The following is a 24,561-nucleotide window of genomic DNA, read 5'->3' as shown; positions in this document are numbered from 1 at the left end:
TTTTTTTTTTTTGTTTAACGTTTGACATAAGAACTGAAAGGACCATTCCACTGTGTCATCATCAGTGCACCAGAACATTATGTCACCGTACGTATCATATACTGTACTGCGGTTAGAATGTCAGGGATCCTCAGCAGGACAGCAGCAGGTTTATGGGACGATGTAGATTCTGTATGTGTCTCTCTAACCTGCCTGTCAGTGCCAGACGAGGTCTGCAGAGTCAAGAAAGAGAACCGCATTCCAACGAGGCCATGGGCCACCAAACAGGGATTTGCGTCATTCTCATTGAGACCTGACTGAAAGGCCAGCTGGCTCTCTGTGGTGATGTGCTGATCAGTGGTGCATTGATAATTCACAGACAGGAAGTGGTTCAGGGAGCTAATGATGCAGGAGGTTTTACAAAAGCTAAGGCAGGGGTTGGTTCTCAATCTCAGGGCCAGGGACCAGTACTGGGTTTTGTAATTTGTTTCCTGGAAATGTCCAAATGTTTATTATACACAAGGAAATTATGATTTATTTATATGTTTATTTCGGTCATGTCAGTTAGATCACTCATCACACATCATCGTAGTGTAGTTCACACAATACACATAACCGAAAGGGAAAGCGGGAGAAGCAAAAGCTTAGCTAGTCCCGCCCCCATTATCCACACAATACATATTTTCATCATACAATACATAATAAATGGATAATTCATCCCTCCCTTTTCCAAAGTGCAACTGTGGCCCTTAAACCTGTTATTCGTCTTTGTTTGTGTGGTAAGTTTTCGTTTGTCTATTTGGGCTGTGACACAAGGATCATAAAGCAAGGTCCTTGACTAAAGTACATAAAGAAGACTTATTTTAATACTGTAATTACTTAAAAAAATATACTATGTTGTTATTTTACAGCAATTACTCACTTTTAAATATACTTATGAACCTTTACTATAAAATTAGATGTATTTTACTATAAGTTCTCCTCTACTAGACATTTCTACTAGAAATATGAAAAATCCTTGTAGTCATAAAGGTTGGGAATCCCTAAGCTCGATAGAAAAGTGAGTGTGTGGACTGAGAGATAAAACACTTTTTCCAACCTTAAAACCTCCTTGTTATTTTAACATGTTTGTGTTTGTCAGAATTTCTTATGTTAATATTTTATTTTCCATGAACAAAACTTTGTGTATCAATCATGCAAGAAATAGACAAGAGAGACAGGAGTGGATAAACATAGTAAATAGACAAACTTAAAGGATCATTAAATTAGACTAAACAACTGTTAGTACATCCTGTGGAGGTTCTTAGTCATCCAAGTTCATATGGTGCGTTTCATTTGTAACTGGAACACTGCTTATTTTTCCATTAGTACCACTTCAGACACCTTTGTAAATAAGTTGTGCACATAGTGCTTTCTAAATTTGTATAAGTTGTGCAAATAGTGCTTTCTAAATTTGTATAAGTTGTGCACATAGTGCTTTCTAAATTTCTATCCATGAATACCATGAAGAATGTTGGTATTCCGGGGCAAAATGGAACGCAGCAATTGGTGACAAAACAATTGGTACAAAACAAGACAATTTGATTCAGTTTTTACTGTGTCCACACAATAATTATGTTTTGGCCGTTTATTTGCACAAATACAAAGCTACAGAAAATGTGCAGTGGTCATGTAAATAACCTTTCCTTTTTTTTCCTTTTTAAAACGAATATGTGCGTCCATACGTTTGTGGTGAAAATGGTACAATTTTTGATTTATTTCACTTAGTACATCTCTGAGAGTCAAAAGGTACATTTTATGGCATCTCAAAACATATAATATTGTAGAAGTGAGTGCGAGAACACTCCCCAAATATGTACATTCAGCTACTTGTACCTTGTCTTGTACCACAATTTTTAACAAAGAAATCGGAAACACTGATTTTCCAACGTTTTCTGACATTTTACAGACGATACAGCTATTGGATTAATCAAAATAATAATAATAATAGTTAGTTTCCACTCATTCCTGGTTTGTGTGATTTATTTCCCAGTAACATCCTGTGCTGTCCGTTACGTAAGATCTTTCCGTTGCCCTGCTTTTTCACTGTGACTTGAACTATTTGTTTCCTCTGCAGCAGTTTGGTTTCCTGGTGGCTTTGTTCTCTCAGCGCTTTTACTGAGTTGCAAACATGTCAGTCAAGTCTCATTCAAACTTTTTCAGTTTGAATGAGACCCGCAGGTGGAGAGCAATCGAGACAATCGAGCGGATGGATGAACGGGTGCGGGGGAGAGGATTTTTTTGCTCTAATTAATCAAAACTCTATTCAGTCCAGTTCCAAACAGCTCTGATGACGTCACGTCTTGGTGGATTTTGGCTCCATCTTAAGTGGAACAGCGAGTTCCCTCTGTTTCTGTCCTTTGTTGTACTCACAAGCTCTATGTATAGAAACCCTGCCTCAGCGTACACACATGCAGTCTTATAGAGAGGACGCTGCATATATGTCATATTTGATTATTAAGTTCTCTTTTCACAGCAGATGTTTTATCAAAGCAGAAACAGCAGAAAAGGAAAACGTCACAGTAATCCTGGTTTTTTCTAGGGTTACCTGTTTCTGTTCGGAGGAGTGTAGTGGGATCTCACCTTTTCAGCGTATCATTCTGCACATCTCAATCACAACACTACAAGACAAGGAGCGCTGCTACGCAATATAGTTCCTGATCTAACCAACAGAACAAAACAACCACATTTAAGTAGATCAGAGGTCGCAAACCTGCGGCCCGTGGGCCACATGTGGCCCTCCAAACGATTTCATGCGACCTGCCTTATGGAGTTATAATGAGGTATTTATGTATGCTTTTTTAATGAAAACGTTGACTTTGCATCAAAAATACGATTTTATTGTGACCAATATTTCGTTCCATAGCAACACTCACTCATCTTCTACCGCTTTATGTGTTGGCGCCAATCCCAGCTGACATAGGGCATAAGGCAGGGGACACCCTGGACAGTATGCCAGTCCATATCAGAGAAACATAGAGACAAACAAACATCCACTCTCACTCTCTCACCCATGGTCAATTTAGAGGGTCAAATTTACCTAATCCCCATATTGTTGTGTTATGTGATGTTTTTGGACTGTGGGAGGAAACGGGAAAACCCACGCACACATGCAGAGAACATGCAAACTCCATGCAGAAAGACACTGGTTCCGACCGTGTTGTGAACCCTGGTCTTCTTGCTGCAAGGCAAGAGTCCATATGAACACTTTTATTTTGAAATTCAGTTGCAAATATTATTGTTATTATGATGTCATGATGGAATATCTTGATATAACTTTCCTGAACATTCCAACAAAGTTAGATTTTTTGTTTTCACCTGACCAGCCACACTACGTATCCCACTGACGCAACCATGTGGCACAGCCCACACCCCACCTACCAATTAAAGGTACTGTTCTCAGTCGAAACGCAAGCCTGACCCAGGGCTTTGCCATTCCAAACTATACAAAAACTGAACCGTACCATGCATCAGTGCACACTCACTCTCAGATATAATTTACGTACGACTGACCTCTAAGACAAATTCCCTTCATCTGTTTAAAGAACTGCATACATTTCTTTCAACGTGTGTGTGTTTTCACGAGACAGTTAAATATGTTCATAAACAAGTTCACTTGCTGACACAACATCAAAGGGACACACCCCAACAAACATGATGAATGTGGTTCCTGAATAGTTTTTGTCGTCGTCGAGAGATTTTTTCAGCTCTTGTACAACGACAGACAGGAAAATTAAGTGTGCCACAGAACTGGAGAGATCTGGCCAACAGAGGAGGAGGAGGAGCGAGCATGCCCGAGTTTTTCTAAGATGTTCTTGTTGTGAAGCTCTTGTGACATAACCCACCATGATGCATTCCCAAATGTGACAGGGAAAAAGGTTGTCTGAGGGAATGCAGTATGACCTCTCTGTATGTCCTTTGTGACAAAAAGGAGGCATTGTCCTCTCAGACTGGCTGAGTAGAACGTAACAAACCCACTCATGGTTCCTTGAACAAACTCCAGGAACAGTGCAGAGGCCTGTTTCTCAGAATTAATCTGTGTGGTTGGTGTCGTTCATTTTGGTGCCGGTCGGTCTTTGCAATGCACTGACCTTCACAAAAGCCTGGGCGATCATCTACGTCATCAAATCAAAGCCACAGTTGAGAAAGGTTTTCAGTCCCTGCTCCTTTGTTCCGTTCAATGCCACAGAAAATGGTCCTGAAAGTTGAGGTTTTTTTTGAAGTATGGTTTAATGAGATACTGACTCATACCAGTGACAGTGACAAGTGTGACTCTAGAATGCAGCAAGTGACAAGAAAAAACGGTTTTAGCTACTTACCTTAAGGTTGTTAAGGCTGTTTTAACTCACCAAACTCTGAGAAGAATGTTGCCAATGGTGAGTTTCTCTCATACTTGTTTATAAGATTTTGGCTTCGGGTATCTCAGTGTCTCTCTGTGCTGACCCCCTGCTCTGCTCACCCCAAGCGAGAGGAAGATCACTGACATCATTCAACAGACAGACACGACCAGGTGCATGAGTCGTGCAGTCTCCGAAAGCTCAATTGCATCACATTCACTGGACCTTGTGCTTCCACAGTTCATATATTTTCCACCTTAAGTCACAGAGGTCACAAGGGTCAGTGTCTGAGCAGTCACTCTTTCCAATGACATAATTGTTTTGCTTGCCATGTTGGTTTTCTCTTCCTTCTCTGGTGTCAGTGTATATTTGTGTGTGTGCGTGTGTGTGTGCTTCTCACATGGGTGGTGCATCTGTGGTTTTCTCACCGTCTGCCAAATTCCTAGAGAATTATGAAATTTAAAAAAAGATGCTGATCAGTATATCTAAGACACACATGCAATAATATCTCAGTGAAAAAACATCACAACAAAGTGCCTAACCCTAACCCTTACCCTAAACTTAACGTTAACCCAATTCTAAGCCTGACCCTAAAACCAGGTTGTAACCCTAAAAAAGCCATTTAAGTTGTCCATATAAAATGTCCTCACAAAGATATGTCTATGTCCATTCATTTCTTAGAGACCTACTCTAACCATACCCTAACCCTAATGTCTTCGCCTTAAAAATGTAATACTTAATACTTACATTAAGGGGACTTGATTTTTAGGTCCCCACAACATTGGGGAAATACCTGGAACACACACAGGTTTGCACAGTTATTCTTCTAAAGACACTGAATTGACTGCCTTTTATTTGGACAGCCTAAACAAAGTGTTATCCCCAACCTTAACCATAACTAGTTAATGCACAACCATAACGTTAACGTTAGGACAATTTAAATCTTAGTCCTAAACTTACAGTAACCAAACTTACTGCATCGGCAAACCGGCTTGCTGCCCCCTCACTGAGAGGATCGCAGAGGCATGCACAGAACTCGAGACTGTTCGCTGTCCTGGCTCCCAAATGGTGGAACAAGCTCCCCAAAGGCATCCGGACAGCAGAAAGCCTCCACATCTTCCGCCAACGACTAAAAACACATTTCTTTCGACTATACCTTGACTAAGACGACGACAAAAAAAACCAAAAACACTTGCTTATACATCGCACTTATGACTAGCACTTTATAGTTTGGCTTACTTGAAGCTCTTACTTACTTCTAGCTCTTGTTTGTACCCAAAGTTTAAATGCACTTATTGTAAGTTGCTTTGGATAAAAGTGTCTGCTAAATGAAATGTAATGTAATGTAATGTAATGTAACCAGATTCCCAGAAATTAGGTTTAGGACCATATTTTGGAAGAAAGTCAGTGTTTATACACTGACTTTCTTACCTACCCCACCCTTCTCTCTCTGCTGACTGAAGTTCATGCAAGTCCATGACCTGTTGTGTAACTTTTCCTCTCAACCAAAGCAGAGGATTTAACAAAATTACTGCATTCAGTTTTTAATTTTCCCCAATAAAAGATGTGGTTACACTGTCACATTTGTCTAAAAATATTACATTTGGCTTGGAGTATGTCCCTGTTTTCTTTATACCAGTGGATCGTAAAACTGTTAATTATTTGTTTTACATAACATAGAAAGTACAATAGAATTACACGTGAATCTATATAAACAATTATTTCTCTGTGTAATTGTGTTGTTTTGTTCTTCTACCCTGATCTTGTTAAAAAAACTACTTCCGGAACAGTGGACCAATCAGCGTGAGCTCCAAAAAAACAGTGGGCCAATCAGAGTGAACTGCCCAAACCGGAAGACGTCTATTTGACTTGAAAGACTTAACAGGCTCCCTAAACTAAGTGAAGAAGCGAAGGTACAGCTAAATATGTACTCGTATGTGTTAATTTACACATAGTTCTGTTACTTTAAAAAAAGTGAACGGTTTGTGTGATAACCAAGCGAGTGTTAAAATACGCTGCGGTTAAAAAAAGGGAGAAGGAGAAACCGTTAACACAGCTGCTGTTAACGGTGCTGTGGATGAACGAGCATCATCAGGAGCGGTTTTAAAGAGACGTTCGCAGCTGTTGATAAACAGTACGTTCACTTTATAATTTGTTTAAAGATAGACTCTGTAGCATTACTTAAGCTGACATTGTGGTTATTGAGGACATACTGTGGTAAAAAGTTACATGATAATGCACATATTATAGCTTGGTGGTTATGATATGTAAATACTTCTGGGTGAAAGTAATTTTAAAGGTTCAGTGTGTAAGAATTAGTGATTTTATTGATTCCCCATAGGGGCAAACTGACTAGTGATTAACCTTGTATTTGTATGTATGTTTGTATTTCTGTGTAGAACTGTGTTTGAAATTTAGATTTATATAAAACAAATTAAGTAAGTAAGTAAAGCTTTATTTATATAGCACTTTTAAAAACAGTAATTTACAAAGTGCTTATACATACAGAATAAAAAATGACAGAAAGGAAGAAAACAATGTGATGAAAGGATTAAGGGTGGTTAACGCTCTAGGTAAAAAATAAAGGATAAAAGGACAGCATCGCATAAAAGCAAGGCCGTTCCAAAGCCGAGGCGCTCTAACAGAGTAAGCGCGGTCACCTCTGGTTTTTAGCCTCGGCGTTGGAACAGTTAAGAGATACCCGCCCGCGGATCTAAGGCTGCGAACAGGGTTCAGGGGCTAGACCTTGACAAGCCTTAAAAGTGATCAATAAAATCTTAAAATCTATTGTAAAACATACGGGGAGCCAGTGGAGTGAAGCCAAGATTGGAGTAATGTGATGCCGTCTGTTAAAACCGGTGAGAAGCCTGGCTGCTGAGTTTTGAAAAGTAAAGCAGGAAATCATCAATCTGAAGAAACTGGTGGCACAAATGTTTGGAACTTTTGATTATTTTTTTAGTTTCCATCAGTTTTAGTCCAACACTAAGTGTTTATCCCATTCACACACTCTCACAACAAATCTTTATATAGAGAATTTGTAGTTAGTTTGTAGTTCAGAGAATTTGTAGTTCGGATTTTATTTTCAGCGATTGAATCGTGTTTGTAGTTTGAATTAAAGTTTGCCTCCAGTAGTGAACAGGCTCCTCCTTTTTTTTTTTTTTCCACATGACCTCCTTTTAGATCTTTGGCACTTACATAACACCAGATATGGTGAGGATTTCCCCTACATGCTTGTGGCCTCTGCCTGGCTTGGCTGACCTCCCCCATGCTGGGATAGTATCCTGTGTCATTGGAAACTGAAGCCGTGTGGTTGCATGGATGATGAAAAGCAAATCCACCGGCTGACCCCATTGTAGCACCACATATTTCAAAGGCACAGCTTATTTTTGGTTGCACAATACCCCTCTTTGCATACACTGATGCAACACAGTTCATTTTGCAGCGTTAAAGTAACACTAAAAGAATCATTTAATTATTATTTCCATAAATGATAAATCATTTTGTCGATGAACCGTTTGGTTCATGAAATGCGCTGATGTTTCTTAAACCTGGAAATGATGTTCTTAAAGGTCTGGTTTTATTCAGTTTGAGTGATTTCTTTATTATTTGGAGCAAAGAAACTATTTACATTTGAGAAGCTGAAAACTCAAGAGTGCTTTAGTACGTAAAACACACTCAAAGCAGTGTATCGAATATCAAAGTAGTAATTGATTAATAGCCGATTAATCATTGCCTAAATCAATTAAACATCAGTTTGGATTGGGAGATAGTGTTAAATTGAACTCTTTTGGTGTAATTTTAACCATTCAAACTTTTACTCTTCAGGTTAAAACATGTTTAGACACAACAGTGTTTCAAAAGTATTTTATCTTGATTCTTTTTTGAATACTGCATTATAGTATGCTTTGTTTTTATTTGAGACTCTGTTCTAGTAAGTCTTTGGAAAGGTATAAACCAACATTATATGAGAGTTGAAGATTGAAATGAACAGACGTCACCAATAACTTGTTTCTTAATCATTTTTTTAAACATGCAAAGGTGAGGAGTAAAGCCGTTCAGCAGATTTCATTGCTCTAATACAGTGGTGCATGTTTTCTTTTACAGGGCGAGATTTCTCCATACTTGTGGATTCCTCCTGCTTACTGCTTGGTGGCAAACGACTCTGGAAAAGGAATAACTGCTCACAACCTGTGTGTCACACTGTTAAAAAGGTAAAATCTCACTCAGCAGAAATGAATAAATCAGGAGCTTCAGCAGGGTTAGCATCACTCGCTCTCTCTTTGCCTAAAGGCATTCAGTCATTCAGACCATGTTAATCTTCTGAACCTCTAAACTGACTGCCCTTTTTGTACATATTGATTGCCATATTTAACTGGGATTTAGAGGCTCTTACTGGGAAAGAAAAAGTGCATTTCACAGGATGGGTTTGTTTTGTCCACAAACCAAAATTATTCAGATGCAAAAAACACTCAAACTGTACACTCAGTACTCCTATGCACTCAGTTAAATGCCAGGACACACATCTTTCAGTCCTGCAAATATTTCACAGTCAAGTCTTTCTGGAAAAATGGAACGATTTAGGGAACTGAATGGCCATAGTGCTTTTGTGGAAACAGGTACAGGACATGTTGTGTTTGTGACAAATGTGGCAGATATAGACTTTGAAACTGTGGTGAAAGAAAAAAAAAAGGTCTATTTCAAAAAAGAGCTGTGCACCACTCACTCGCAGCCTCACTGCTACTGTGAGGCGCTGTGTAGTCTGTTGTGGGCAGTGTGGCTGCTCTAATCAGTTATGTGTGGAGTGTGTATCGCTCATGGTCTCGCTCATCCCCCCCATGCCACTAATATGATTATGACTTCACTTTCTGATTTGTACGCAAGCTTCCTCTGGTGGTACTTGAAGGAAAATCAGAAATATAATTTTAAATAAATTAATAAATTAAATAATAGTAGTCACTGTCCAGATTTTTACTGGCTGATCCTTTCAGCTCAATACTCCCTTCTGGAAAGGGTAACCAGAACAAGTACGGCGGGTACAACTCGACTGTCTTTCTGAAGGTTTATTCCACATACACAGTTAGCGGTAGCTAGACAGCAGTTAAACAGCAGTTAGACTAGTCAGTTAGTAGCTAGACAGAAATTAGCCAGCAGTCCGTAACCGACAAGTCGTACAGGTTCTGATGATAGATACAAAGGCAGGCACGAAGGTAATATATAACAAAAAAGGTTCTTTGACAATGCACCTTAAAGGCACTTTAAAGGCAACAGTGCTTTGATACCAATTACAACAATAAACAGATAAATAGAATGATAGCTTTGCCTGCTAGAAAGTTCTACAGTCACCTTATCTCTCGCTCCATTTTAATCTAATCTCACTATACCAGTGTGTGAAGTATATGTGAGGAAGAGGAGGATGATGAGAGCGAAAATGATCTTATTGGAAATTAATCTGCCTCCTGTGAAAAGTCTGTAGCTGCCTTTGCTCAGCCCATTTTCACCACTGTATTTTAACATTGGTGATAATGGAGTTACTTCAAGAGCTCAATATTTTGTCAGGTGGTATTTGGTATAAAAATTTTGAGAACCACTGGTCTAAAAGATATGAGATTTATGTTTTTCATGTACTCAGATTCAGCCACTACTGTGAGAGGTCTCAATATCATTATTAACATAACAGTGTGCAGTGTGAACACTCTAATCTGTTAACAAGGCCCCCGAAATTAAAACCATGACGGAACGCAGCAGCGATGCACACGCGCTGCGGCCGATGAGAACCAGGCCTTATAGGTTTGTGTCTAAATGAAAAGTGAGAAGTTCCGCGCAGACATAACACCCACGTGCCACTCACTCATCCAGTGTGAGATTATGATGTAGGGAGTAAAAGACACTTGACAGACATGCACAAGATGAAACACTAGCAATGTGGAGAGAAAGTTACACCGTGCTGGCGCCACATTTGAGGTATCAAAGTATCAAAGTGTGACGTCGCCTTTGAGCTAACTGCACTTCTTTGACCTTACTGAATAATTCAGGTACTTACCAGAGTCCAGCAGGGTGACTGTCAGGACTCTCATTCTGCCTCATGGCTGGGACTCACCGGTTCGTCAGTGTCTCTGACATGGAAAGTGTGACGAGGTTTAATTTGGAGATTTCATGTGTTAATCTCCTTAGTGGCTTAAAATCTATGCTTTGTTGCTGTGGGTCCAGTTTGACAGGAAAGAGGCCTGGTTCTCTGAGGATCAACAATGGGGTAGATTGCCCCCCCACCATGCCAGGGAAACCGTTTGGACAGAGTGTGGTGGTATTTGTCATTGAGAGGACACAAAACATGGAAGCCGTTCCATGTGGCCGACTTGCTCTGTGCGGCCTCGGCACAATCCTGGGTCTTTGCCAGTGGCATTCCTCCGTCCTCTCGATTCCCTTCAGCTCACATCCTACCAGTCAGACACACTCTCATTAAGTGGCTTTTTGTTGAGGGATTACTGAGTTTATATTTAACCTCTGCTCTCATTGTCAAGTGGACTTTCTAAGCTGTTGTTGGAGCTGCTAGTTAATTTGGAATCCATCGCTGTGTCTGTCTGGCGTCTGGTGTCTGACTAGTTTCTGTGTTACTGTCCCGATCACACACCACTGATTTGTGATAAGAACTCCTCTTCCTACTGATAATACACTTAGTGCAATTTACGGTTGTCTAGTTTCTAGAGCTGAACAATTAATGGATTTCAAGTTAAAATCGCAAATTGAATCAATGCAATAAAGAAATAGCAAAGGCCACAAATTAGGCGATAGGATTTCATTTGTGTATTGGAAATCCTGAGTGCTTTACAGAAAACAATTCAAAACTTTTTAAAAGGACATTTCCTTAAAAGTAGTTTTAAACAGAAAACATAAAATCATAAAAGGACATTGCAAGATAAATAGAAAAAAAACATGTCATATAGCATATCTAAGACAGGGTTTATACTTTTATACTGTTTAGTTCTCCTATTGGTAATTCACATTCTTCATAGAACCTCATTCATTTTCAAATTATTAAACAGTGAGTGATAAATTGGCACTTGACTTCACAATTTAAAGGTATATTATGTAACATTTCTGCATTAAAATATCCAAAACATATTTCAACACACAGATATTTCACATTTGTATTCAGAGTATTGGACTTTTAATCATCAACCACTTTACCGTATGTGCTTTAATTTGCGTCGCAAATGCATCAGAATGAGGAAGAAAATATCCAGCATTAGAATTACAATTTTACCGTGTTTACTTGACACTAATGGATCATGACTACTTATTGCCATTTGAACTACTCCCTCTAAAGTGCAAACACACAAGAGAACCAAAAAAAGACAAGGATTCCCGTGAGCCCACTCTATTTCCCACATCATCTAAGTAAGTCTCATATTGTTGTTATGATAGAAAGAACCATAGCGGCAGAAATTACATACACTGCATTGAAACCACAATTGCAATATCTTTCAGTAATATCACCACGACATATTTTCCCCAATTTGTTCAGCCCCACTGTTCATTTTCCAGCTGCTGTTCACATGCACATCCTGGACCCCTGGGTGAACACCACTTCAGAGTCATGAGTCGTGCATAATATGTTGAGAAGGTCAGTGGGATTAAACAAACACTCAGGCACAAACAAAACCAAAGGCCAAAAATAGAAGTTGATGTTTCCACGCCACTGACCTCTTTTAACCATGTGTTTTTGCCATGAAAGAGTATGTTTCTCCAGAGGACAAACTGACCCCACAAATGCACATTTTAAATGAGTCACTGCTTAATTCTCTATTCATGTCCCAAAGGAGGGGAACGAAGAAACAAGTGCACATGCACACTTGAGACGTGTCATACCTCAGGCGTGTGTGTGTGTACGTGTTTCTGTGTGGAGTCAGGCGGAGAAATTGCCAAAATAAAACGTGATGTCTGACTAATCAGACGGTATGAATTGTGTGTGGGTTCTGCTTATGCAGGTGGAGGGAAGGGGTTGTTGTTTGACCACACTACAGTATACCAGGATAAATTGGTGGTTAGCATCAGGTCGGAAAGCACCTCTCTGGATGTTCACCTTTAAGAACTCCACATCTTCATCTCATGAAAGCCTTAGGCCCCCATGAGATTTTAGCAATAATGATTATTTCTTAGGGTGTATTCACACCAGGATAGTCCAGGGGACTTGGTTTGATAGGGCGGGAAATGCCAAAAAATATCACTTTCACACTGCACTTTTGTACAGTGACACACTGATCAGGAAGAAAAAAAGCATGAGGAAAAAGAAAACCCGGCTCATCGATTGGCCAGGACCGAAAACGGAAATCCATCTCCTTCAGCCGGCTTGTTCATCACCAAAACAAACAATGGAGCAACAAAACATCACAAATTTATGCAGTCTTGGGTTTTCTGTTCAACTTTGGTGTTCAAACCTCATTGGTTTTTCAGAAGAAGCTGCCCAGTTTGAGCAGCAGGCGATGCAGCGAGCTATCTTCACTTCCTCTTTTTGGTTCACTTCCTCTCTTTGCTGGATAGTCTTTTGCATTTCCCACTGAAGCAAACCACACCAGGGTTCACTTGCAAGTGAACCTAGACCCACGTTTCACTTGTTTGGTCCGCACCCGAGTTCGGATGAGCTTTCACACCTGCCCAAACCAAGCGGACTGTCTGAGGAAATAAACTCTGGTCTATTTATAGCGGATCAAACTGCTTTGCTGTTAAAGGGCCCTTAATCATACTGGAAACATGTATGCAGGTTTAAAATAACATATATTTCAGAAAGCCACACCCCTTATGACGGGTTAATTAAGATCCAGAGATGTCCAGACCTTCGTAATGTCTAACAAGTGTAGCTGGTTAAGTGATTAGTCCAATACACTGTAAATGTAAACATGTGCATCAACATCTCTGTCTAGTAAACAATATATTTAATTCAAAGTATAATAACAATGTCTTGAATTTCTTTTTGTCAAATTGAATTGGATGGGTTATTCTTCGCTAATGTCAGGTGAAAAATAAAACAGTCCTTCAAAACAAAAAGATAAATAAAACACTTTGGATTCATATATAAAAATATCTTCAGCAGTCAGAATTTGCTTGAGTTAAGTTAATAATTTGTCTGTGATGTAGATATTTCACAATAAAAAGCTGGATTAAAAATGTATGCATTAATGGAACTGAAATGGTTCTTTTACTGTTGCTATAGTGCTTTTACTTCGAAACACAAACAGGAACTGTTGGATGTGCGGCATATGTTATAGGTTGTTTAAATTGACAAATGCTCCATTAAAACGTGGCAGTTGTCAATGATTTATATAAATAGGTCCAAGGTTCAGATAGGACTGTCTGGATCCAGAAGTGGATTGAAGTACAGTGTTAAGTGACCTTATGAGTTGTTACTAGCAGTTGAGAGGACTCGTCATGTGCAGGTTATTCTCTCAAAAGCCTGTGACGGCTGAAAAAACATTTCAACGTTGTCGGCAGGATTCGAACCTGCGCGGGGAGACCCCAATGGATTTCTAGTCCATCGCCTTAACCACTCGGCCACGACAACTTGCGAGCATATATCTCTACCCTGACGTCTTATCCAGGCGCAGCTGCTATCTGCAGCACATGCACATTCCTCTGCTGAGTGGCTCTTTTAGTGATTTCTACCAATGTCTCATGCTTGTCTTATCCAAACAACGTCTAACGTTGGCCCACTGCCTAGTTTGAAGCCTGTCAGGCCACTCATACACATTCTTTGCATTTGTAAATAAACCGTAACATTTCCCTTTCACCATTTATGATCAGTTCTCCTTAATCAAATAGTATGATCCAACCTGTCCCGATTTTTACTGGCTGATCCTTTCAGCTCAATACTCCTGTTAGTTAGTTAGTTAGTTAGTTAGTTTAGACAGTTAGTAGTTAGCTTCTTACTAAAGTTAGTTAGTTTAGACAGTTAGTAGCTACTAACTAAAGTTAGTTAGGTTGTAAAACCGACAAGTCGTACAGGTTCTGATGATAGATAGATTTTCACAGCCACTTACAAAGGCACGTACGAAGGTTAATATATAACAAAAAATGGCTTTGACAATGCACCTTAAAGGCACTTTAAAGGCAATGGTGCTTTGATACCAATTACAACAGATAAAAAGAATGAAAAATAAATAGCTTTGCCTGCTAGAAAGATCTACACAACCTTTGTTGTTTATTTTGAGTTGATTTAAAGTAATAGCTCAGGTGTGTTTGAATGAGAGGAAGTTCCTATTACAATCTAACAAATTTTAACCAAATTTTCGGACATATGGTAAACATTAAAAACAATAATGTGCTTTTGTGTGTCCATCCACTGCGTACACGCACTGTAAATAAGCAGTAGGTGGCAAAAAGTCCACCACAAAAGGATAAAAAGGTGCTACTTGATGACTTAAATTTTCTTGTTGAATTTTCTTTGATGGCAGGTTTTGAAAATGCACATGAAACCAGCATAAGATTAAACTGATGCCTGCGGAAGTTTAAGATATGTACATCGATTTATCTCGTCTGCCTGTTTTTGTGCCTGTGTGCATAAAATTTAAACAACAAATAATGCAAACAACTGTGATTAAATTCTCTCCTGTCATACACATACTTTTAAAACGCTTTAATAAACCCATGTTTTAAATGAGAAACCACATTAGTTCAGACATGCTGTAGTTTCAGATCAGATGTAGTATATTATCCACTGTATTCTGAGCTGCTGTTTATGTACATTTCCTCACCACAGGTAAAAATCAGTCAAGGCCTCTGTACATTGTGCTTTAACGAAACACCAGCCGGTTGGATCAGTCAGTCTGACATTAAATTGACAGCTACGTGACCTGTTAGAATTCCGACAGCACGTCACATGAGCTCCGACAGCATACATGTCAAGGCAACTTAGTTCTGTAGCCTATGCCTCTTAAGTTCTATGTATTCACACATTGCATCACTCAGTATTGTATTTTATTCCAGGTCAGATAGTTTTAGCTTTTGTAACGTCAGAGGGGAAACACTCTTTCATAGGTCAAGAGCTGCATAAAGGCCGACAGGTTCTTTCCTGCTTTGTTTGATTTACATAGTCCATGCAAAAGACTTTGGTTGTTATGTGTTGCTGTGAAAAAAATACAGTCTCAAATCACAGAAGACTTGACCAGCTTTGAATCTAGTTCCAATTCACTTTTAGAATTAAATGTGCATTATGCAACATTCGGCCTCATGAGGTATCAGGAAACTAATATTAACTATGTAAATATATAGCAGTGTACCAATTGTTTGAGTTTCAGAGTGATGTCACACCTCTTTCCTGTGTGTTGACATCAGGGTCTCTATATTGGTAGCCAGTCTGGAAGTTGCATTTAGCATCATAGGAAACCCTGTTTATGAATATGCTGGTTGTTTTTGTGTGCACAAGACAAGCACATTTGGATACGGCCCTGTCATACACACAACAAGTTTTTTTGATAGCTCCAAGTTCAGAATGTTGCACATTTGTTGCATTGAATACACAAAATTGCAACGGTCGAGAGTGTGTGTTTTTGTAGGTGTGTACCTTTTATGCTGTGTCAAATAAAGGACACACTTTTCCATGGTTCGTTATTTATCTGGTATCTTTCTGTTGACCTCAGATGCTCCAGGTAGCATGTTGGCCAATCCTACACTCACAAAAAAACACATCATCACCCTAAACCCCAGGTGTCTCAGCGCCCTCTTCACCACCTATCACTCAGTATCCCGATACTGAGCTCTAGCTTGGGAGAATAACAGGCAGAGTAACAGAGAGAGAGCCAAGAGGGAATTAAAATTTTAACATCACTGGAGAATGAGAGGTTAATGGACCAACAGACTCTGCTCCCGTCACTCTCGCCTACTCTCCTGAGCTACAGCTGTGCACCTGGATAGAGCTCCTGTAGCCAACATCATGCAATCCCATTATGCAACACTCAGAAGTAAAACAACGCCATTTTGGCAGCAAGTTGCGCTGTTCAGATGCATAGACATATACAACTGGCAGCAGATACATCAGTTTATTGAATTTCAAAACTTTTGTACCTTTCATCCCCCATGCTCCACGTCTTGTTCTCCATTTCTGGTGTATCACAGTACCACATACAGGGCCTACTTTGTAAACTACAGAGTTTAGAGTTCCCAAACTTGTGGCCCATGAAATATCATCACAAATATTGTGTAAAGTGATGACGGTGGGTACCTGGAAAATTTTACTGGTAGATCCCGATGGCAAACAAACTTGGATCACTGTCATGAAACATGCTTAATGCAAGCATAGAAGACGGAGTGATGGGAATTCACAGACAACAGATTCTGCTTGTGTAGTAAATGGTACATATCAGGTACAGAATGTAATGCTAACTAGCTTCAATCTCTTGGTTATTTTACATGCTTTAATTGCAATTTCTAAGCATTATCCAAAGTAGGATTAGGGAAAGTTTATCAGATGTCCACTCAGATTGTTTCAACACTTGTGAAAAGCACCTGGGCCATCATAAGTCTGACAAGTTCTGCGATATATTTCCCAATTTCCGTGGGTTTAAAGTGCACTGATGTTTGCAGAAGCTTTTCCTGCCAACATGGTGGTGTAAACAAAATGATTCATGTGTTGTCTGCAGATCTTTAGTGTGTACCAGGCACTTCAGATGACCATAGTGTACTCCAGGTGTACTTGCCCTATTGGCAACAGCAAGAGGACAAAACTGCATGTACAGACCCATTTATGGTCCACGAAAGGAAATTTCCTTTTTTAGATGTCAGCTGGAGTCGACTGAATGTTGTCTACATTGTGTCTGATTGCTTGGTAGGCTGCCACTTTGAGAGGATGAAGCACTTATTACTGAGGATAAATGCAGCTCTTTGGGAGAAGATTGAGCACGGGATGTTCCCTTGAAATAGGGATGGAAATGAGGGCTGCATTAGTGCAGCAAGGGGTGCAGATTTTGTCTGAAGGGAGATATTGTTGGGCTCTCTCTGTAATCCTCCGTCATGTGCACTCGTCCTCACGTGCACACAGAGGCACTGCAGTGCAGAAGTGTCTGTGGCACAGAAACACACTGTACTCTGCTGCCAACACAGCCCACGCTGCTCTTTATCAGCAGCCAAAGTCCCTACCCACGCAGTCTAACTAGTCCCACCATGGATTACTTCACAGACCAAATTATAAATATCCCTGGTTTTCCTCTTACAAGTTCTACAACGGAACTTTACACATGGTCCTTATGAGCCTTATTTGTGCCACTGAAATATAATCTAAAACCTCCAACGTACATTTTGACAGCAGTGGGCCACTGTAATTACATGAATCATGCTTTTGCGTCTTTATAATTAGCTGTTCTGTATTTGGCTTCATACATTTATATGGAATATTATCTTTAAATAGCTGTACATGTGGATGTAAGATAATGAGAATGGATATACTGTGTTTTAAGTGTCTCACTTATGTGTTTGTTAGCATTGCAGTATAGTTGAACGAGATAATCAATCTGTTCAATCGACTGATCAGTTTATCACTAACAATAAATAATAGAAACACATTTTTCAGTTCAAATTTCAAACATTTACATCAGTTATGTGACACTCATATAACCAAAAACTAGAAATTCATCGAACAAGAAACTACAATTTAAATGAATTGCTATCAACTATTCAGCATGTTTTGTATTTTTCCAGCTTCTTAAATGTGAATATTTTTTTGTTTTCTTTGCTCTACATAAAACAGAGATCATTAAAAGTGAATACATTTGGTTCGTTGACAAAACAAGAAATTTGAGATCATCATCATTTTGAGATTTGGGAAACACAAATCAACATTTTTCAACATCTTCTGGGATTTTTATGGAGCAAACAATTCATCGAGAAAACAATCAGCAGATTATGAAAGAAGTCATGAGTTGCAGCCCTAAAATAAATTAGGCTCTGACCTGAAAAAGCTGTTTATGTCAGTCTGTTATTCAGTTTTCAATTTTATTTTGATAGGTTACAATCAGTATACAAACATGTTTAACTTTAAGGGAAAAGAGCTCAGAGTAACAGCTACTAGATGCATTAAAGGAACCCCGTAACTCTGTTATCTCTAAATCTCTAAATACAATGTGCTGCTGCTGCCACTTTGTGGGAATTGATCCACGACTAATTATACAGCCATCAGTTTATTGGAAATGTATAATGCACTTAAGTTTTGCAATCTGCAATCACAGCAAACATCATCTATCTTCATCGTCATTAGTATTGTTATTGCAAATTTCCCTTGAATATCTCAAACATTATTTTAAGCTCGTATCACCCACCCCGTTGTAGAGTTACACAGAAGTAAATATCTAATCCAACAGGACATAAATACTCTGGTCTACATTTAACACCGACAAGAATTTGGCTGGAAAAAATTGTTGTTGGGTGAGACGCAGCTCGTCCTAATGTCCGTGAGCATCAAGCCTCGGAGTTGCTGTAACTGAACTCCGTCTCTGAGCCTTATATTACCGTATCATGTTTTTACACATGCGTGGGCTTTTTTCCAAGGATTAATATTAATTTGGGCTGCAGTGAGCTGTGGCTGGGACTGTGCCATCTGCATGATTAGTTGATATAGAGAATTACTTATCTTGGATGAAGCAGACGCTTCTCCTTTCACCACACTGATCCATGTTTGTTTTTTATATATATGGTAATATCCGATTTCAGGCCATGACTTCCTGAAGAGTGTAAAGAACAGGCAACTGACTTTTCACGTTTGCTTACTTATTCATTATTATTCAATCACCAAATGAATCAGCAGCTATTTGTTGTCCAACACGCCTTTTACCACTTTTAAATGTCCATTGTGTTACTTTTTAGTAGGGTTTATTTGCAGAAACTGGATACTCTCCATAAGTTACTATCGTTTTGGGTTTTTTACAAGATTGTAATCAATAGAATAAGCCTTTTATATGCACTATGTACTCTGAATTTTGCTTTTTAGAGGAGAAGCAAACAAAGTCTTAGCTTTGCAGACATATTTATTAAAGTGTTACTAATGGTTTATGGATCATATCAGATTTTATCTCATTTGATACTTCATTATTTCCAATATCCAATGAAGTGATTTTGACCAGAGCTGGACAGATTGTTGAACATAAAAAACATCTTAGGATGTTGTATTGAGATTTGGTAAACAAGCATTTAATGGCCGGAATAATTGTTCTGTAATTATTAGGGCTGTAACTACTGACTATATCAATAATAAAGTAATCTGTGGTTTGTATTCTTAATTAATCGTTTAGTTGTGTGGTCCAAAACCTTACGATGATTATGTTCTCAAATGTGTTATATAACCGAAGATATTCACTTTGCAAAGAAATCATCACATTTTAAGACACTTTTTTAACTTGAAAAATCACTCAAACTGATTAATTGGGTTTCAAAAGGATTAGAAAATAATACATTGTACAATAACACAGTATAATTTGGCAACATTTATTGATAAAGTTGCATGTTGCAGCTGAATATCCCTCACCCTTGCCTTCCAAGAGTGTTGGAGAAACTATGTAACCTTCAGTTTGCTTCTTCCATTGTGGGCTATAAAAACATGATGGTCCAAAATGACCCCTGTAGATCTGATCCAGCTGCTGATATAAATATAAAAGGCTGATTTTTGGGGTAATGAATAAGAACAATTCATACAACCAGGCGATTGTACTTTTTTTTTTATCTTCAATAGACCTTTGATTTCATTCTGTTGTGGTTTTATCACAGCCTTATAAAGACGTGCACAGAAATACACGCAGTGTGAAAGTGTTCTGTGGTTGTTGCAATGGTCTGTCCTTTTTGGGTAAGAAGAGGCTGCATGCAAATTCATTTAACACATCAACCAGCATTGCTCTGTGGACTAGAAGCATGCCACTGTGTTTATGTCAGTGTTTATGTTCTTGACCAGCTTTTTATAGTATGCGATAAGGTGTGTGATTGCTGTTATTTATGGCAACAGAGGTGCATGTGTTTATTTTGGGGGAGAGATTTGTCAGCCGCCACCCTGTCACCTCATGCAGGGTGTTGGGATGGCTGGAGTTGGCACACTTGAGAAGTGAGGAAATGTCAACTGTGCGCATTTTGAAACAAAGGCACAAGTATGCACACACACGTATGCACAGGGGAGTCAGACTCAGACTGAGCTTTCTGTGCTCATGCTTTGCTCGGAGAAACGTTTTGTATCATATTGACTTTGTACCCAATACAGAACCAGTGTGGGAGCTATTTTTGGAAAAATGGGTCCCGAAGTGGGGTCACATGGTGGGGTGGTGTTTAGGGCTCGTGCAGCAAAAAGACCTGTTCGGAACAAGGGGCTTTCTGCATGGAGTTTGCATGTTCTCCCTGCGTGTATGTGGGTTTTCTCTGGGTACTTTGGTTTCCTCCCACAGTCCAAAAACATGCAGAGGTTAATATAGGGTACCCATTGGTCCTTGAAATCCTTGAAAGGTTTTTGAAAAAATGTGTTTTTAAAAATTGCCCTAAATAGATATGGGTCATTGAAAGTGCTTGAATTTTGTGCAAGAAAGAGGCCGATGTGCCCTTGTTTGTTACAACACAAACTACTGTTTCATGCGCCCTGCATTGTTTGATGTACTAAGAATATTGTGGACACTGTCCACTGTCTCTCTCTGCTGGTGATGTGAGATTCAATGCAGAACAATACGTGAGGAACATTCAATAAAAGTCAATAAAAGTGGACACCATGGGTGAAGAGGCTCTTGCAAGTTGCCCTCCCTGTGTTGGCACATTCAGTTCTTGAATTTGAGGAAATTGGTCCTGGAAATCCTTGAGAAGTCATTGAATTAGATATTGACCAAGGTGTGGGAATCCTGTTAATTGAATACTCTAAATTGCCCATAGATGTGAATGTGAGAGTGAATGGTTCATCTTTATGTGTTGGCCCTGCGATGGACCGGCGACTGTGTTCCCCACCTTTTACCCTGTTTCAGATGGGATTGCGACTCTGTGGAGGACAAAGCAGTGGACAATAGATGGATGGGTCCCAGAGTAAAAAAATCTTAGTTTTAACGTATATAACCACTATACAACTTTGGGAAAGTTATGCTGTCATTGCCTTAACCTTGTTAGCTTTATGCACATGTCATTTTGTCATTTTGGTGGGCTCCGTGAGACATTTCTATGAAAACGGGTTGTGTTTACAAAAAACTTTTTAAGAGCAAAAAAATAAAAAGATTGTACAGGGATTCAGAGGATGCTGTGTATCCCGTACTACACACCGTCACGTGTCTCGTGCTCTTTGCATGTGTCTTTGCAGTAGTGATGAGTTCACACCATGTGTTACAGTAACTTTCACTGTGTCACGTGAGAAGTAACATGTAGAGATAGTATGTGACATTTTGACAGATTGACTGGTGTTGTTTTATCAAAGCAGTGCTGAATTCTCTTTTTCCTACTCCCTCTACTCCTCTCTGTGGTCTCTAATAAGGTGTTTGCTGTATCCATTCAACTTTGTTGAGGATATGAGTTATAGGAATAACTTAATATAGGCTTCAGCCTAAATAAGGCATATTGAGGGGCCTGACAAGGTTAGGGGGTGGCAATCACATGGTCCTTCACGAAATGATACACGATACCAATGATATCACGATACAATGATTCTGTGATAATCAATATTTTGCAAGACAATCATATAGCGATACATCACAATATCTGTCTAATTAAAGAAAAAAAATGTCAATGAAAAGTTGAAAGTGCAGAATTTCTCTATTTATTCACAACATAGAGAACCAAGTGCATAAAGTATGTATTGAATGTGGATGGAGTATATCTTAACATAGATTTCTCCACCATTATCCCACTGTAAACTCCCTCTTCTTTGGCTAGGTAATTTATGCCCATGTTTCTCACATTCCTTTGAGTAGTGCCTCCGTGAGGAGACATGAAGTATTGACGCCCGGTGAATGAAACTGGCAGGGACTGTTGACTTTAGAGTGCCTTCATTTTGTTAATTAAAATGTTGATATTTGCCCTGGCTTATCAATTATTGTATTGCACGAGAAAGGGCGACGGTATATCACCCAAATCAATATTTTGACCCATCACTACTCATGATACTGATATGTTGACAGGCATCATTTGCTCACACAGTGTATCCCAATATGAAAGTCCCTGCCAAACTATCTAGACGATAATGGACATCTCTGCTTGGCTTAAGCATTACACGTCCACAGCCTTGCTCCTTCCAGACTAATTTAACATTATGCACCTACCATCTATGCCAAAGCCAGTTTGTGGGACTAGATCTGTGGCCATTTTTTCCACATGCTGCAAAATAGACAGTAAAAATTATATTTTTCATCTATAGTATTGTGCAAGCTGAGTACAGAGTAGTATTTAAAAGTACACTATGGCATATACCAGTAGGGAAATAATGAGACCACAGTGAAATAGGTCTGTATTCCTCTTATGGCCATGAATTTGTAAATCCTTGCTTTGCATATCCGAAATTAACACAACAATTATTTTGTGGTTTAAACTGAAATTCTGATCCAAAAATATTTAATGAATCCGTGTTAATGAGGTGCAACACAGCATCTTAACAATTTATCCTGCTTTTCCAACACCTGCTGTTTTCTTCATGTTGTGCATAGGAAAACTGCGGCCAATTATTCTTGGCTGCACAACGGTTTTGTCTGATTTTGTGGTGGGAATAATGTGTTGTTTTTGACTAAGCAGAATTACAGGTTTGTCTTTTGAGCACGGTCCAAATGAGATGCAGTCAGTCAGAGCTTTTCGCCAGCCAAGTGTTACTGCTGTCAGGATAGAGAAGAGACGGCTGCTCTGCTGTGCTAACCATGTAACTTCCAAGAAACTGAACCAAAGAGCGGGGGTGAGCCAATGCTCTTTGACCTTCCTCAGCTGCAGAGGGAGAACACAGCACAGCCAAATGGCCATAGTCCAGGCTAAGACTGTATGACAAGAATTAAAGGAAACATTTTAATCCAATTTTGATAATTGAAAAATTGGTTTGTAGTTGTTGTTTTTTTAAATACTTAAACATTCTCTTTTATTTTTCAGCTTCTTTAATATGAATGTGAACATTTTGGGGTTTCTTTGCTCCATTTAACAAAGAAAACATTAAAACTGAATATTTTTGGTTTGTGGACAAAACAAGACATTTGAGAACATCATCATTTCGAGGTTTGGGAAACAATGATCAACATTTTCTCACATTTTATGGACCACACAACTCGACAGATTCATTGATTATGAGAGTATAATCATTGATCTTTCTGTTTATGCTGTGCCTCACATATCCATCTGTTTATGGAGAACATTTCCCAAATGCGGCAGTGAAATCACAGAGTGCATGAGGCATTCAGTAGTAGTTAGCAGGTCCTCGCCAGACGAAAACTGCATTGTGTCAATGGACTAAAGCCAACTGAGTCTCTGTCTAATGATTCTGAGAAGTTCGAACAGTTCAAGGGTGCGAGGCGAAGCCGAAATCCAGTAAGTGTGTGACGTCCTTGTCCCTCTTTCCTGTACAGTGACACTAAGCTTTGCAGCCTAGTACATCCATCCTCCCTTAATTCTGTGACTCACTATCCAGTCACAAACTTTCACTGCTCCTGCTGCACCAGCAGAGACACCCTTATATAGTAAGAAAAGAGTGTCGTTTTAAGTGTTTTAGAAACAGACACAGCTTTTGTTCCAGCCATCTTCTTCGCAAGGATCCTGAAACACTATGTGGGAAAGTGTCACTTGTACTTGGCAGAGCTGTGAGGCTAAATATTTGTCGAACAGCTTTAGTCCTGTACTCTTCTCCAGACTCGGCCCCAGACTCTGTCCCTGCTCCACTTAGACTCCAGCTAAATGATAATCCATTTACTTTATCAGACATTTTCATCATCACTGTCTTACCAGTCCAGTCTCTGCCCTCTGTTTGACACACCAGTATCTCCAGTATCTCAGATTCACATTTCCCTCTGCACTTTCCTCCTTCCTTTCACTAATGAGGCTTTGACATAAATATCTGAATTCTAAAGGCAGAGTCCATAATATGTTTCCAAAAAAACCTCATAGCCATTGTTGAAGTGTACCTGATAGAGATGTAAAAAAAAAAAAAAAAGATTCTCGTAGAAATTGTGATTCTTATACTCAAAGACATGAAATCAACTCAAATAGCGTTTCTACAGTTTTACAATTAAGCCAAGGTATGTCATACCCTCAG

General features: G+C 39.2%; 1 protein-coding gene and 1 non-coding gene across 6 annotated transcripts in view; one reads left to right on the top strand and one right to left on the bottom strand.

Moving 5' to 3' along the window:
• Positions 1–6,198: 6,198 nt before the first annotated feature.
• LOC131461281 (inositol hexakisphosphate kinase 2-like) overlaps positions 6,199–24,561 on the top strand; it is a 31,892-nt gene continuing 13,529 nt past the window's right edge. For 2 of the 5 annotated variants that reach the window (XM_058632430.1, XM_058632432.1), the window contains exons 1-2: positions 6,199–6,268; positions 8,460–8,566. The gene's annotated coding sequence lies outside the window, so the exon portion shown is untranslated. Of the gene's footprint in view, positions 6,490–7,194; positions 7,214–8,459; positions 8,567–24,561 lie in introns of those variants that run through there. The other 3 variants (XM_058632428.1, XM_058632429.1, XM_058632431.1) reach the window with 2 other exon arrangements.
• On the bottom strand, positions 13,830–13,911 carry trnas-aga (transfer RNA serine (anticodon AGA)). Its single transcript has one exon. It is a non-coding gene; the product is annotated as a tRNA-Ser (tRNA).

The sequence above is a fragment of the Solea solea genome, chromosome 6 (genome assembly GCF_958295425.1).
Source record: "Solea solea chromosome 6, fSolSol10.1, whole genome shotgun sequence".
NCBI classification, from domain to species: Eukaryota; Metazoa; Chordata; class Actinopteri; order Pleuronectiformes; family Soleidae; genus Solea; species Solea solea.
The sequence above is the reverse complement of the archived record's forward strand: the minus strand, read 5'-3'. Positions and strand labels throughout refer to the sequence as shown.